Raw genomic sequence first — 13,238 nt, forward strand, 5'->3', positions numbered from 1 at the left:
TGTTCTGCTGCATTCCATTATCCTGAGGCCGCAGGCCCCAGAAAGCCCGCAGCGAGGGTCTCTACCAACGCTGCCGGCACTGGGTCAGGTCTCACCCAAGGCACCTCTGGCCTTTTGGACAGAGAGACCCAAAGGTAACACAGGGAGGCCCAGGGCAGGCCCCTCCAGGCTGGGCCACCACTCAGATCCCATCCAGGTAGCCACACGGCCCCATCCTGCCTGGTGGAGGTGGAGCAGTCAAGTTGGGGATGGGTATCTGCCTCAAGAAAGAGAAGGACAGAGGCCTGGGGGGCCCAGTCACATAGACAGCCCAGGACAAAGCTGGCTGGCTGAGATGTGGAGAGGCTGGGAAGGGTCCTGCTGCCCGAGGTGGAGCCCATGCTCTCTGGGTATGTATTTTCCCTCCCGGATGTCTGAGCTGAAAAAGGTTCTGGTCTGATCTAGCAGCAGAGGGTAGAGTCTAAGGAATCAGGAGTGTTCCTGGCCGGGAAGGACTCTGAGACTTCCATGCTGGGTCAGCTGCTGGTCACTATCATTGCAGAGCCAGATACCACATATTGAAAAGAAGCTGATGAATAAGAACACCAACGCCCCCTCCCCAAGTGAAGGGCTGGTGTGTCACTCTTCTGAGGGCCAGCGCAGACTCCTGGTGGGTCTGGATATGGAGGGGTCCCCACCACCATGGCCCACAAATCAGTGGGGCAGGCCTCCGACCCAGACATCACCCAGGGCTCTCCCAGGGACCTACCCGGGGCTGACGGGTAGCTCAGCACACCCTGGTCTGACCTGGAGCACCGTGCCCACCTCGCTGCAAGTCAGGTGGAGGACCAGGAGCCCCCGAAGCAGAGACCAAAGGTCAAAAAGGCAGGGCTGGTGTATGTGTGTAGGTGAGGGTGGGGCAAAGGCTGGGCCACACAGGGAGGTGTCCCTAGAGGCTACTGTTGGGACCAGAAAAAAGAATGGCCTCAGACCACCTGTCTGGAAAAATTCAGTCACAGAACACATCCTGTGGGCACTTTCTGGGTGGGAGCTGTCTGGAAAGCTCTGGGAAGATTTCTGTCCTTGTAGAGGCACATGGAAAGGGAGGCAGGTGCGTAAAATTTTCCTCTCTCACAGCATGAGGTCTTCCACAAGACTTAAAACTCTCTCCACTTCCAATAGTTACAGAGGAGGCAGGGGCAGGGGAAGATGTCACAGACCAAAAATGGGACGAACTGGATCCTGCAGGAGACCTCGAGCTACCTCCTGCCGCTCCTGCAGCTCTTCCTGAACCTGCATCTGCAGCTGGACTGCTGGGCAATGGAGAACCAGTTCAGGCATCACCACCACCTGGGGTAGAGCCCCCTCTGCACCCACCCACACCTTCTTCTCCAAAATGTTTTCCAAAATCCCACCGTCAGTCCCCCCACACACTTGACGTCCCTTCCGCTGGAGATGTTTTTGTTTCATTTTCTTTAGTTTCCTTTGCTTGTTTCACATCATTTATGACATCCTTTATTTTTCTTTTTAGAGTTTCATGTAATAAAATATAGACTTTTCCCCTTTTAAATTATGCAATTCAGGAGCATTAGGGGTATTCACAATGTTGTGCGACCATCACTACCATCTAGTTTCACACTATTTCTTTCCTCAAAGTGAAACCTTGGATCCAGAGCATGCACTCCCCTCCCTCCTCACCCAGCCCCTGACAACCCCAAGTCCTCTTTCTCTTTGCGTGTCTTTACCTCTACTGGTTGTTCCCTGCCAATGAAATTTTAAAAAAGGATTTTTTCCTTCCTGCCCACATGTTTTCACCTGGGGCTGAGGATTTTTGTTTGTTTTCACTTGAAACAGCATTTTTATTATTTTCAGGGGATATCCAGGGGGATTAAAGATGTGATGCACAAAATGAAGCCCTTTTGGTAACTCTGTGCATAATCTCAGGGTAGACACTGCTGTTCCCCCTGTGACACCACAGCCAGAAGACACAAGGGAGATGCTTAGCTCTTCCTGTGGCAAAAACAAAACAAAACGAATCAAAAAAATTAGTAAAAGCCCAGAAAAATTGCTTGAAAGGCAAACCACAACCTGGAAAATTCATTCCTCATAACCAAAGGTTGGAGAAATTTTTCCCATCCCTGTAGTCCAAAATCCTTTTGAAACTCAGTGTTCTAAACAGAAACAGAACAGGCATGGGCAGTTCCAATGAGAGGCAATGCAGGTGGCCAGTGTGTGTTAGAGATGTTTGACCTCTCAGGTGAGAACAGAGGCAGAGAGAAACACTGCAGAGACAGCATCGGTCACCATCACACTGGCAGTTCTTTAGTCAGGTGACAACCAGCCCTGGTGACAATGTAAGCAGGCAGAGGCTCCAGCAGATCCCCTGGAGGGAAGAGTGAAGGGACACTCCTCTTCAGGAGAACAGGGTGCAGGACGCATCAAAGGGCCACAGATGCATCTCTTCCCCAGAAGATCTGATACTTACAGTTCATCCCAATAAAATCCTTACACACCTATTCAAAGATGCCTTTTCAAGGGTGTCCATCACAGCACTGGTTGAAACAGTCGGAATTAAGGCAACACTAATATTGATGGAGAGGGGATGGGGTCCATTCGTTCTGGTTCATGTGGATGAATGAATGCTGTTCAGTTGGAAAAGTGGGTGCCTGGTCTCAACCCAATGTCAAGGGAGGCCTCAGGGTGGAAGTATGCAGACCCACTCTCTGCATCCAGGGTCCCATCTGCACGACCACATGTGTGTGAAATCAATATAGATGGAAATTGACCTGATTGTGAGTGTGTGAGAGACAGAGATGGAGAGAGACATACTGAGAGACACAGAGACTGAGACATAAGCACCAAATCATTCATGACAGACACCGCTGTGGGTGGGAATTACAAATCACTTCTTTTTTAGGCAATATTTCAATTTTTTGTACTGTGTCTGTATTACTCTACTAATTCTAAAAGGATTAAAATCCTATGCTAATGTGACCCATTCATTACTCATCTATGGAGTAATTAAAGTACATTAATCCTATTTTTAAAAGAATTTAAAGCCTTCTCAGGACTCAGTTCCATGTCAGCTCAGTGGAAGCAGAGGTTCTCCAGGAGGTCGTGTCTCTTCTGAATCAGCATCCAATACAGGTGAGCAAGAAGTACCCGACTTGGACACTGAAGACTACAATAGATGAGAGAGTGTGTTGAGAGAAATTAAGACCTATATTCAAAGAGAATAATCCCATATTCATGGAGCAGAAGGCTTCATTCTACTAAGATGACAAAGGTCCACGAATAGATCTAAGGATTCAAAGAATGCCTACCCAAATCCCAGGTGGTATTTTGCAGGAATTGACAATCAATCTAAAATTCACGTGGAAAATCCAGGAGGTCAGAATACATGAGTGAATCTTGAAAAAGAAGAACAAAGTTTGAGGAATGGAAAGTCAGATGGAACCCACGGTTAATACAAAACCTCTTTAAGCTGAAGATAACTGAGATTCAAAAGATGCAGAAGAAAAGCTGTCATGGAAGCCAATTCTCTCCTTTCCCTTTTCCCTATTAAGTTAGGTTGATAAAAAAGCCTTTAACTTTCACCATTTAACATGGTAGTTACTTTTCTGGTTGGCTCCTGCGTGTGCATAAATAAAACGTTTCTCTCGTTCATCTCCTCTTTACTTCTGTGGGCTCTTTGGGAGGGACTCTGGATTATGGGGACCTGCTCTTTTCTCACCTTCTTTAGTGACATCTTTTGTCCATGGTGAAGTTCTTAAAAGAAAGAAAAGTCTCATTGGTTTTGGGTCAGATTTGGAACATGTATACCTTTGGAGACCCCCTGGAGGAACAAGGGGGTTCAATACTGCCTGGAGAATTCACTTGTCAAAATGCCTAACAAGACGCTATTTGCAAGGGTTTTTTTTTAAAGATTCTTACCCTAAAACAAATCCCCTATCTAAACCTCTTGGATGATCAAATATAAAGAAAAAAGGAGAATCATGTCTGGCCTAAGAACACTTGCTTAACAAAACGGAAGGACAGAATCAGTTTCAGAGCAAAAATTAAAATGCATTTATACCATCAACCCTCCCACCCTTTTGTACACTGTCCTCATGTAATCTGCCAGATGGCCCCCTGGAGAAGGCCCTTTGCCCGGAACTCGTGCTCATTTTCAGAGCTCGGCCAAGCGGGAGGTTGGTCCCCAGGGCCTGAGAGGGGCTATGTGTGAAATCTTCTCTGCTGAGACCCAGCGGACTGAAGGTAACTGTGTTCTCTGAGGGAGAGAGAGCACACCGAGCCTCTGTGGAGGCATCTCTGAGACCCTCCCAAAGGCACAAATCTCTAACTCTGGACACGGGAATTTTTGATTGGCATCTTAGTTGGAAATCTCCTCCTGGATAGAAAGAAGCAGATTCAAGATGTTGCAATTGGATGGGCAGGTCGGCCTCTCGAATTAGTCGATGAGGAGGACACGCAATTCTCTGCAGAAGTAGGAACACCCATCCCTGCTCTGCTGACGTCATGTACAGAGAAACAGACGCGACTCTAGGGGGAATTCAAAACCCACCAACCTTTCTTACCGACGTCAACGTCCCCACTTTATTCTCCTGTCAGGTCTCTGCACAAAAACTGTGGCTCATCCCCAAATATCACACACCCATCACCCTGTACCACTCTGTGTCTGTGTCCAACTCGAGCATTAAGGCCTGTGACCGTTACTGTTAAATCGTGTCCCCCTTTCTGCCCGTCTCCCGCCATCATCCCAGTCCAACCTCGGTGTCTCTCTCCAGGTCAGCAGCACTCTTCCCACTGGCTTCCCATCAGCTTACCTTGCCCTGTTTCCATTGCTTATTCCCCATACGTTACCCACAACGGTCTTATTAAAGTATGAATCAGATCAAGTAGTTCCACATTGCAAAATACTTTCGTGATTTTCCATTGTATTCAGAAGGATATCCAGAGTCCCTACCAAGGCCCTATGTGATCCAGGCCCTCACCGATCTCTGCAGCCTCAGCTCTCACCGTTCTGCTCCAGCCCATCTTCACCGCCCCGATGGTCCCCACCAGTACAGCTGCGTTTCTAACTCCAAGTCTAGTACTTACACTTCTTCCGGCCTGGGAGGCTTTTCTTGTCTGTTACCTACGTGGCTTATTCTTTTGCTTTATTCAGGACTTTGTTCAAATTATTTACCCTCAGAGAGGACTTATCTGACCAGATTATTTAAAATAGCACACACATATTTCCTATTCAAACATTTTCTCTCCTAATATGCTTTATGTTTCTTTGTGGCAATTATTAGTACCTGGCAGTACATCATATATTTATTTGCTTACTGGTTTACTGTCTGTCTTTCTTACTAGACCTATATTCATGGAACCACAAATAACTGTTTTAACCAGTAACTTTCAAACCACCTTTAAATGAATTCTTTTATAAGATGAGAATTTCAGAGGCTTCCACGGGTTGCTTAGGGGAAAAAAGAAAAAGGATTCAGGTTGAACTAATTTATTAAGGACCTGAGAGTTGGTTATTTATTTTATACATAGTAGTGTGTACCTGTTAATCCCAAACTCCTAGTCTAGCAAAAGGCCTAGCTGACTACTATTTTTAAAGGAATTTTTTCTTTTTAAACTGGGGTTGTTTGAGATCTCTTTTCTTCTTCGTTATTTTTCTTTTTTTAAAGATTTTTTTTATTATTTTTTTACATTGAGGTACCGCAAATTGAATCCAGCATGTACTCTACCCCTTGAACTATACCATCCCCTCCAAAGACAATTATTTTTATACTTTGACAATACCATATTGAATTAAGATTTTTGTTCCATTTTCCCTTCATAGAGTTTATAACTGAGGGAGAGAGTCAGAGGAAGCTCTGGGCCAACCCTTCCTTCTCAGCGGGTCACTACACAGCAGAGGAGCTTGGCTGTCTCCAGGCCCAGCTCACCTTTCTGCTCTGAGGGCCGACTCAGGCCACTTCTCTTACAGGCGGCATGTTAGAAGCAGCAGAAAGCCAACTAGCGAGCAACAATGACAAAACTGACCCACCTGCAGTTGGACATCATCTGGTCTGAAACGTACCTCTTAAATCTCTTCTTCTTATTAGTGGATGGTTTTCAAAAATATTCCCAAGGAGATGAATCTCACTCCATTTTTTCTGGATTTCTTGGGCCTTCTATGACTTTAACTGCAGGCTTCATTTTCTGCACAACATCTGCAGGGAAGCCAGGCAGAAAACGTGAACAGACCCTGCAGGCCGCGGCTGAGGCCTCCCGTCAAACATCCTTGTTGTGCAGAGCCTACGTTCATGGGACCAGTTTCATTACTGCTGTAATTAGTTCTTGTCCAAGTGTCCCACCGGAAATGTTTCTAGATAGAACGTGGCCTGACGCAGATGAGCAGTGGGGATGTGGGGTGCAGATGACACACAGACTGGAAGGAGAAAAGGGAAATGTTTCTTCAGGCTTCAGTTTGGAAGATTTCTGATTTTTATATGGACATTAAACTTGGTCAGGCTGAAGCACCATTTGCTCTAAGACGGGGTGATGTACACGTATCCCTACAACTTCAAAAAATATGTTGAAGCTGGGCGTAACAGCCTAGGGGACAGACAGCTTTGAGTGACACCTCCGTTCCAGGATGCCTATGATCTCGGGCTCACAAAGAGGAAAAGAATACACATATTTTGCCTCTGTAGTTCTATGTGAAATTATTTTGACCCTTGCCGGATGGTGTAAGTTCAGAGAGCATGTAGTCTTTCTTACATCGCAAAGACGACAAGTCTTCTTGATGAGTCAGCACACTGTTTCCGATGGCCCGGGGTCTATGCCAGACATTAGCTGTCTAGACAAATACCACACAGCCCCCCATCCCTCAAGGAGATCACAGTGTGTCGTGGAAGATACAAATTTAAATAGATTTTCAAAACAATGTGGTAAAAGTCACTTTGCATCATATATACTATATGTTCAGAGGGGCTCTTGCACTGCCTGGGGCTGTGTTCTAGAAGATAGGGAAGGTGTCAGAGAGGAAATGCTTTCTGCACTGACATCTGACGGATTCCAGCAAATCTGTAGACCAGGAGAGTGCATGGTGGGGACGGGATTCTCAGCAGCTTGCGTGTCTCGTGCAGACCCCTGGTCATGTCTAAGAGCACTTTGCACTTAGGGAAGGAACGTCAGTGAGGCTAGAGGCTGTGAGGAACTAACGGAAGCTGAGGCTGAAAAAAAGCAGCAATGAGGTGATGAGAAGGTGTGACGTTAAATCAGAGAGCGTGGACTTCCTCACACACGCAGCGTGAAATTCTTTGCGGTTTTAAGGAGGAGAGTGACACAGATTAGTCATTAAAAGTGAGCAAAGTGGATTGTTCACTCTAAAGTACAGCACTGGGGAGACTAGAAAGGGGTGGGAATTAATGCAGTGGGGAGCGAGGAGCAGGGACTTAGTTGGGGGACATTAAGGAATAGAATTGTAGTACTGATGGGGGTGAGGGAGTGGAAAAGTAAAGGAAAACTCCCAGATGTTTGGCACAGAAGAGAGATGGGACAGTGATGCCATTGTTTGAAAAAGTAAAACTAGTTCTGGGCGAGTGTAAATCCAGACAAATAGAGCTTGAGATTTTTATGTGCTAACCAAATGTGAATGTCTACTTGTCAATTAGAAATATATTTCTGGGACTGAACTGAGATGTCCATGCTGGAAAAGATTTGACAGTTAATCATTGGACAGAGGGCAGTTGAAGCCATGGGAATAAATGCCACCCACTGACAGTTTACCAAAGAAAAGGGAAGGAGGGCACTTCTGGTTCAGAAAATATGGCAGACCAGAATCTTGAAGACCCACTCACTTAAGACACATAAAAACGTAGGACAAAATGCTGCCAGTGTTTTCCTGTTTTTTTTTTAAGGGCACGTTTATTGTGGTATGATATCTGTACAATAAAATACACATATTTCACATGTACTACTTGGTGAATTTGATAAATGTCTACACCCAGAAAACCATAACCACGATCAAGATAGCTAACATTTCCATCACTCCCCAAGAGGGGCACTTTTCGAATCCCCATATTTATCCCTTCCCATCTCCTTCTCTCCCTGTGAACCGTAAGTTTGTTTCTCTATGTCTGTGGGTCTGTTTATCTTCTGTATTTAAGTTCATATGTTTCTTTTTTTGATTCCACATATAAGTGATATCATATGGCATTTTTCTCTTTTTCTGGTTTACTTCACTTAGAATGACTATCTCTACGTCCATCCATGTTGCTGCAAATGACATTATTTGTTTTTTCATGGCTGAGTAGTATTCCATTGTATAAATATACTACTACTTCTTTATCCAGTCACCTGTCAATGGACATTTGGGTTGTTGCCATGTCCTGGCTATTATAAATACTGCTGCTGTGAGCATTGAGGTGCATGTGACTTTTTGAATTAGAGTTTTCTTCTGACATATGCCCGGGAATGGGAAGGCTGGATCATGAGTTAAGTCCATTTTCAGTTTTTAAAGGAACCTCCACACTGACTTCTCTAGTGACAATGCAGCCCATCTTGTGAAAGCAGAGCCATGCTCAGAAAGTAATGGGTATTTCTAAGGGCCAGACATGAAGTGCAGTGAGTGTGGCCTGTTCAAGAATCAGAGGGCAGTCTGCCAGGGCTGGAGGAGAGTGACAAGGGAAGTGTGGTACAGGTAGGAGTCAGACCATGTGGGGACATGGCAGGCTGGGATAAGGAGCCTGGACTTCCAGTAATCCCTTGGTAACCATGGGGCACTGGTTCCAGGACTCACCCTGAAGTCAACATCCATGGATGCTGACGCCTCTTGTATAAAATGACATAGGACTTGCATGGGACTCATGTACATCCCCCCATCTACTTTTATATATATATACAAACTTTTTTTATTGAGTTATAGTCATTTTGCAAAGTTGTATCAAATTCCAGCATACAGCACAAGTTTTCAGTTATACATGAGTATACACATATATTTGTTGTCACTTTCTCTTTCACTGTGTCCTCCTGTGTACTTTAAGTTATCTCTAGATTACTCATGGTATCTAATACAACATGAATGTTATGTAAGTAGTTGCCAGTGTATGGCAAATTCAAGTGTTGCTTTTTGAAACTTTCTGTTTTTTCAACAATATTTTCAATCCACCGTTAGTTGAATCTGCTGGATAGGGAGGCCCTAGATATGGAGAATCCCCAAGCTCCTCCTTCCCACATCCTATATTTTCACTGCAAGCACTGAAGGGGTCCAAACATAGAAGAGACCCATCTACCTGCTGGAAACCCTGAGGAATTCCGTCAGCGTATGTAGAGCAGGAGAGAAGGCTTAGGGCCAACTAGTGGGAAAGGAGGGCCTGCCTGGAGAGGATGGAGGAAGGACAGTAGTGGAAGCCATCACGTACTCTTACTGGAACTAGCTGACAGCAGTGAGGGACGCCAAGGAACTGGGTACACGTCATGTGTGGGGCGATCCTGGCCACCAGGTGCAGGGTTCACATAACTGGGACCCAGTTTGCAAGATCAAAATAACAAGGAGGCAAAGGGGCTGCCTCAGTCCCAGGATCCTGACAACGGCCACAGCGACGTGACCCCAGCTAATGCGGTTCCCCTAGTAAGCCAGAAAAACGAAACTCTGAGCCAAGATATTGCAGATTCCACTGCAGCCACATGGATAACTAGATCTCTAACCTGACAAAATGTAACCACCAGAAACAGGAATCTTTCCTTTTCTCTTCCTTTGGAACTTTGGACAGGGAGTCACAAATCTTTGACGGGAACCACCTATAAACCAATAGAGAGCTCACTTTTTCAGGAATAAGCATGGAGAAAAAGAGTGGGGTGATGGTTTAAAGCAGAAGTCAAAGTTGAAGCCCATCTGAGAAATGGTAAAAACATGTTTCTCAATGAATTCGAGTTATGGCAAAAAGAAGGAGGAAGGTTAAGGAAATCTCTATTAATATCCATTCACCATAAAAGACTAGCCAGCCATAAAAAGACAACACCTTAAATTAATAATTTTTTTTTTTGGTGATGAAAAACAATGCCTTAATTTAAAACAAGGCTTGGGCCATCAACAACACTCTGAGAATTGTTGACGAGGAGAACATAAATCTGCATATAGATATGTAAGTGTTCCAAGTCCACCACTCAAAAACAATTAGTCAATCATGTGTCCAGTTGATTGGGAAATCCCAATAAGTAAATAACTCAAAAGTGGGAAAGACATGGGATTAAATAGTGGTAGTGAGCAATGAAATCCAAGATGTATATACCTATATTTTCTTTGTTAATGTAACAAACTTAAAGCAACTGTCTAAAAAGTAGTAACTGGAGCACACAAACACACACACACACAATTTAGAACAACAGAGAGGTAAAATATGCTAAATTTATCATTATTGAGGAACAGGATCTAATAGATTATTTCATTTTTGAGACTCTTATAGGAATACTGGTCCAATTGCATAAAAATTTATGAACTTAGAGATGATTTATAAAGATTTAGAGAGAATTTTCTTTAAGAGGCAATATAGCTTCCAAATCACTGAAGAGAAAATTAACAATAAAAAAATTAATTAATCTAGGTAATATGGAGTAACACTGACCATATTTACCACCCTAAAATAAACCACAAAATGGATAAAATATATGAAGCAATGATTTTTAAGACACGTGGAAACGATCATCCACTAGGACCTTGCCTTGCCACCTCGATACCAAGGCTCCTAGGCCTCCTACTGCCATCACAAAGGATGTCCACCAGGAGGCGACATTTCCTTCCTCTGCTCCTACTGCAGAGCCAGTCCTGAGCAGTCCTTTTCCAGGTGTTGGCAGGCAGCTCCCAGAAGTGCTCTCGTGGGCCTTGGTCCCTTTTGGCCACCAGCAAAGGGATCAAGGATGAGCAGTGAGCCTCCTTCCTCATCCAAGACCTAGGAAACTATCTGACTTCTGAGCAGCCCTTCACTCTTGTCTGCTGTCTGGTACTCTCCACCCGGCTTCCCGAGTCCCCGGCACGGGCAGCCTGCACACTGGCCACAGCCCATCAGAATCTGTTCCCCCGCCAAGAGGCCACGCATGATCATGAGCAGGGCTCCAGGCCTCTGGAGCAGTGCGGCTTGGACTGGGTCCTGGCCCTGGGCGCGCGAGCTCCATGCCCTTGGTTGAGTCAGTCAACATCTCTAAGCTACAGTTTCCTCATCAGTAAAATGAAGACATAATCAATATGGAAAAAAAACAGAATCTGAGGGGGACTAAATTTCTGGTGATTGAAGATAATTTTAATTTTGATTTATACAGCAAAGGACATCATACAATTTTTACTACATCGTATTTCTAAAGGACAGCTTCTACTATTAAAAGTAATGCATGCACGTACACACAAACACACGTGCAGACACACTGGCTCTAGTCCACATACATCCCCACGGGCACACACACATGGAGTCATGTACCACCCACACACCCATAACATACGCACAACCACACACATCCTCAGGCGCACACACACACATAACATACAGAACCACATACATCCCCAGGTGCACGTGAGCACACACAAACACACAGTCATGTACAACACACGTCCCCAGGTGCGCGCGTGCACACACACACGTCTTACACACTTTGGCGTTATTCTAAATCAGTTTACAATTGAGGGTCACAGTGTCCATTGTTTTATCCACTCAGAAGGTCCTGACTTTGGAGCGTGAAGCAGGAGCTCTCCTCTCTGGAGATGGTCTTTACCAATTACAGTCTCAGTAGAGCCAACATAACTGCTCTGGACCTTTGGAAGTGCAGGCCAGAGCATACCTGGGAGCTCACATCCTGTACATGTAAACATGTTAAGTGCAGTAGGTTCTAAAGTCCTGCCTTTACAAATATACGTTCATTATAAGGGGGAAGACCAGGTTCAAATTTAGAATTCCAAGACACAGGGGAGTCCGGCAAAGAAAGTGAGCGTGTGGGGAGAGCTGATTCCCAGTCTCTGACCACTAGCCTGATCCTTTTCTTCCCAATGCTGGGTCCATCCCTTGCCACAAGTGGCCTTGGATGTTCACAGGGGGACACTCAAAACTCACATTCGGGATCTGCTCATACCCTCCATACATACAGCTGCCCTTTGGCCTCTCTGTGAGTCCTGGGAATCTGAGCTTCCGGGAGAGCCGGTGCAGGCACTAGGAATGGGTCAGGGGCTGCTGAGACAGGGCATCTGGGGTCCTGGGCTTCTAGAGCATGGGATGGAGCCAATGACCCTGCCCCCTTGGCCCTGCTGACTCCACCCCATGGAGGGCATGGCCAGAGGAAGTGTCAGGGCCAGAGGGACCCTCTGCAGTGCAGGACCCAGGGCAGCGGGCCCCCTTGCCAGGGTCTAAGAGCAGAAGGCCTAAGGAAAGATCTGAAGAGGCTGTAAGGTATCTTCATTCCCATTAATTAAACAAAAATAAAAGCATACCACAGGCGTGAGTGGAAAGGGATTTGTTAGAACAAGGGAAGGCACTTGCCAAGGTCTGGCCATAGAGGGCTGGTGGGTTTGTCAGGTTGATGAGGAACCAAGAGGCTGTTAGTCCCTTCTGGGTCTAAACACCTCTTGAATTCCTCCGGGTGACACTGAAATGCAGTGAGACACGGAACTCTCTTAAGTTGTTAAAATCTTCATGGTGAACCATTCAACTCTCTCCTCATTCTTGGCTGCGAAAGCACGATAAACACAGGCCAGAAACTCATCAGCCTGTTGGTTGGTTCACTATCCGTCTGGCGCCTCCTCTTGTAGGAGCCTTTATCACATCACCCAGGGCTGACCCGGCTCAGGATTATAGCTGATTTTCCGCAGGTGGCATCACTTGCTAGTGACATGAAGCAGGCACATTAGCCACCTCCCAAACACTGAGGCTCCTCCTGGGAGGAGCCTTCAGACCCCCAATCCAGCCTCTGCACCACGATGTTCCTTAGTGTCACTACCGGTTTGCTGCCTTGGCCTCTAGCTTTGACCAGATCCTCGCCAGATTGTCGATAAATATCACCCATATACCACATCTAAGCTTGCGGTCCAGATGTGACCATGGTTCTTATTTTCTTCCCATCGATGGATTGTTTGATCTTTGTGTAATCATGTCGACAGCAAGGCCAGTACAGCCCTCTTGAGGCCTCCCCGAGCCGCCTCTGTGTATAACTGTCCTAGCACCCCAGGGGATCGGGTCTGAAGCCTGGCACTCAGACACGAGGATGTCAGCTGGAGAGACAGGAATCCACTCCTGCTG

At 45.8% G+C, this 13,238-nt stretch overlaps 1 protein-coding gene; it reads left to right on the forward strand.

Moving 5' to 3' along the window:
• The window catches only part of LOC140693124 (uncharacterized), an 843,637-nt gene that overhangs the window by 624,795 nt on the left and 205,604 nt on the right, over positions 1-13,238 (forward strand).

This window comes from Vicugna pacos, unplaced genomic scaffold (genome assembly GCF_048564905.1).
Source record: "Vicugna pacos unplaced genomic scaffold, VicPac4 scaffold_19, whole genome shotgun sequence".
NCBI classification, from domain to species: domain Eukaryota; kingdom Metazoa; phylum Chordata; class Mammalia; order Artiodactyla; family Camelidae; genus Vicugna; species Vicugna pacos.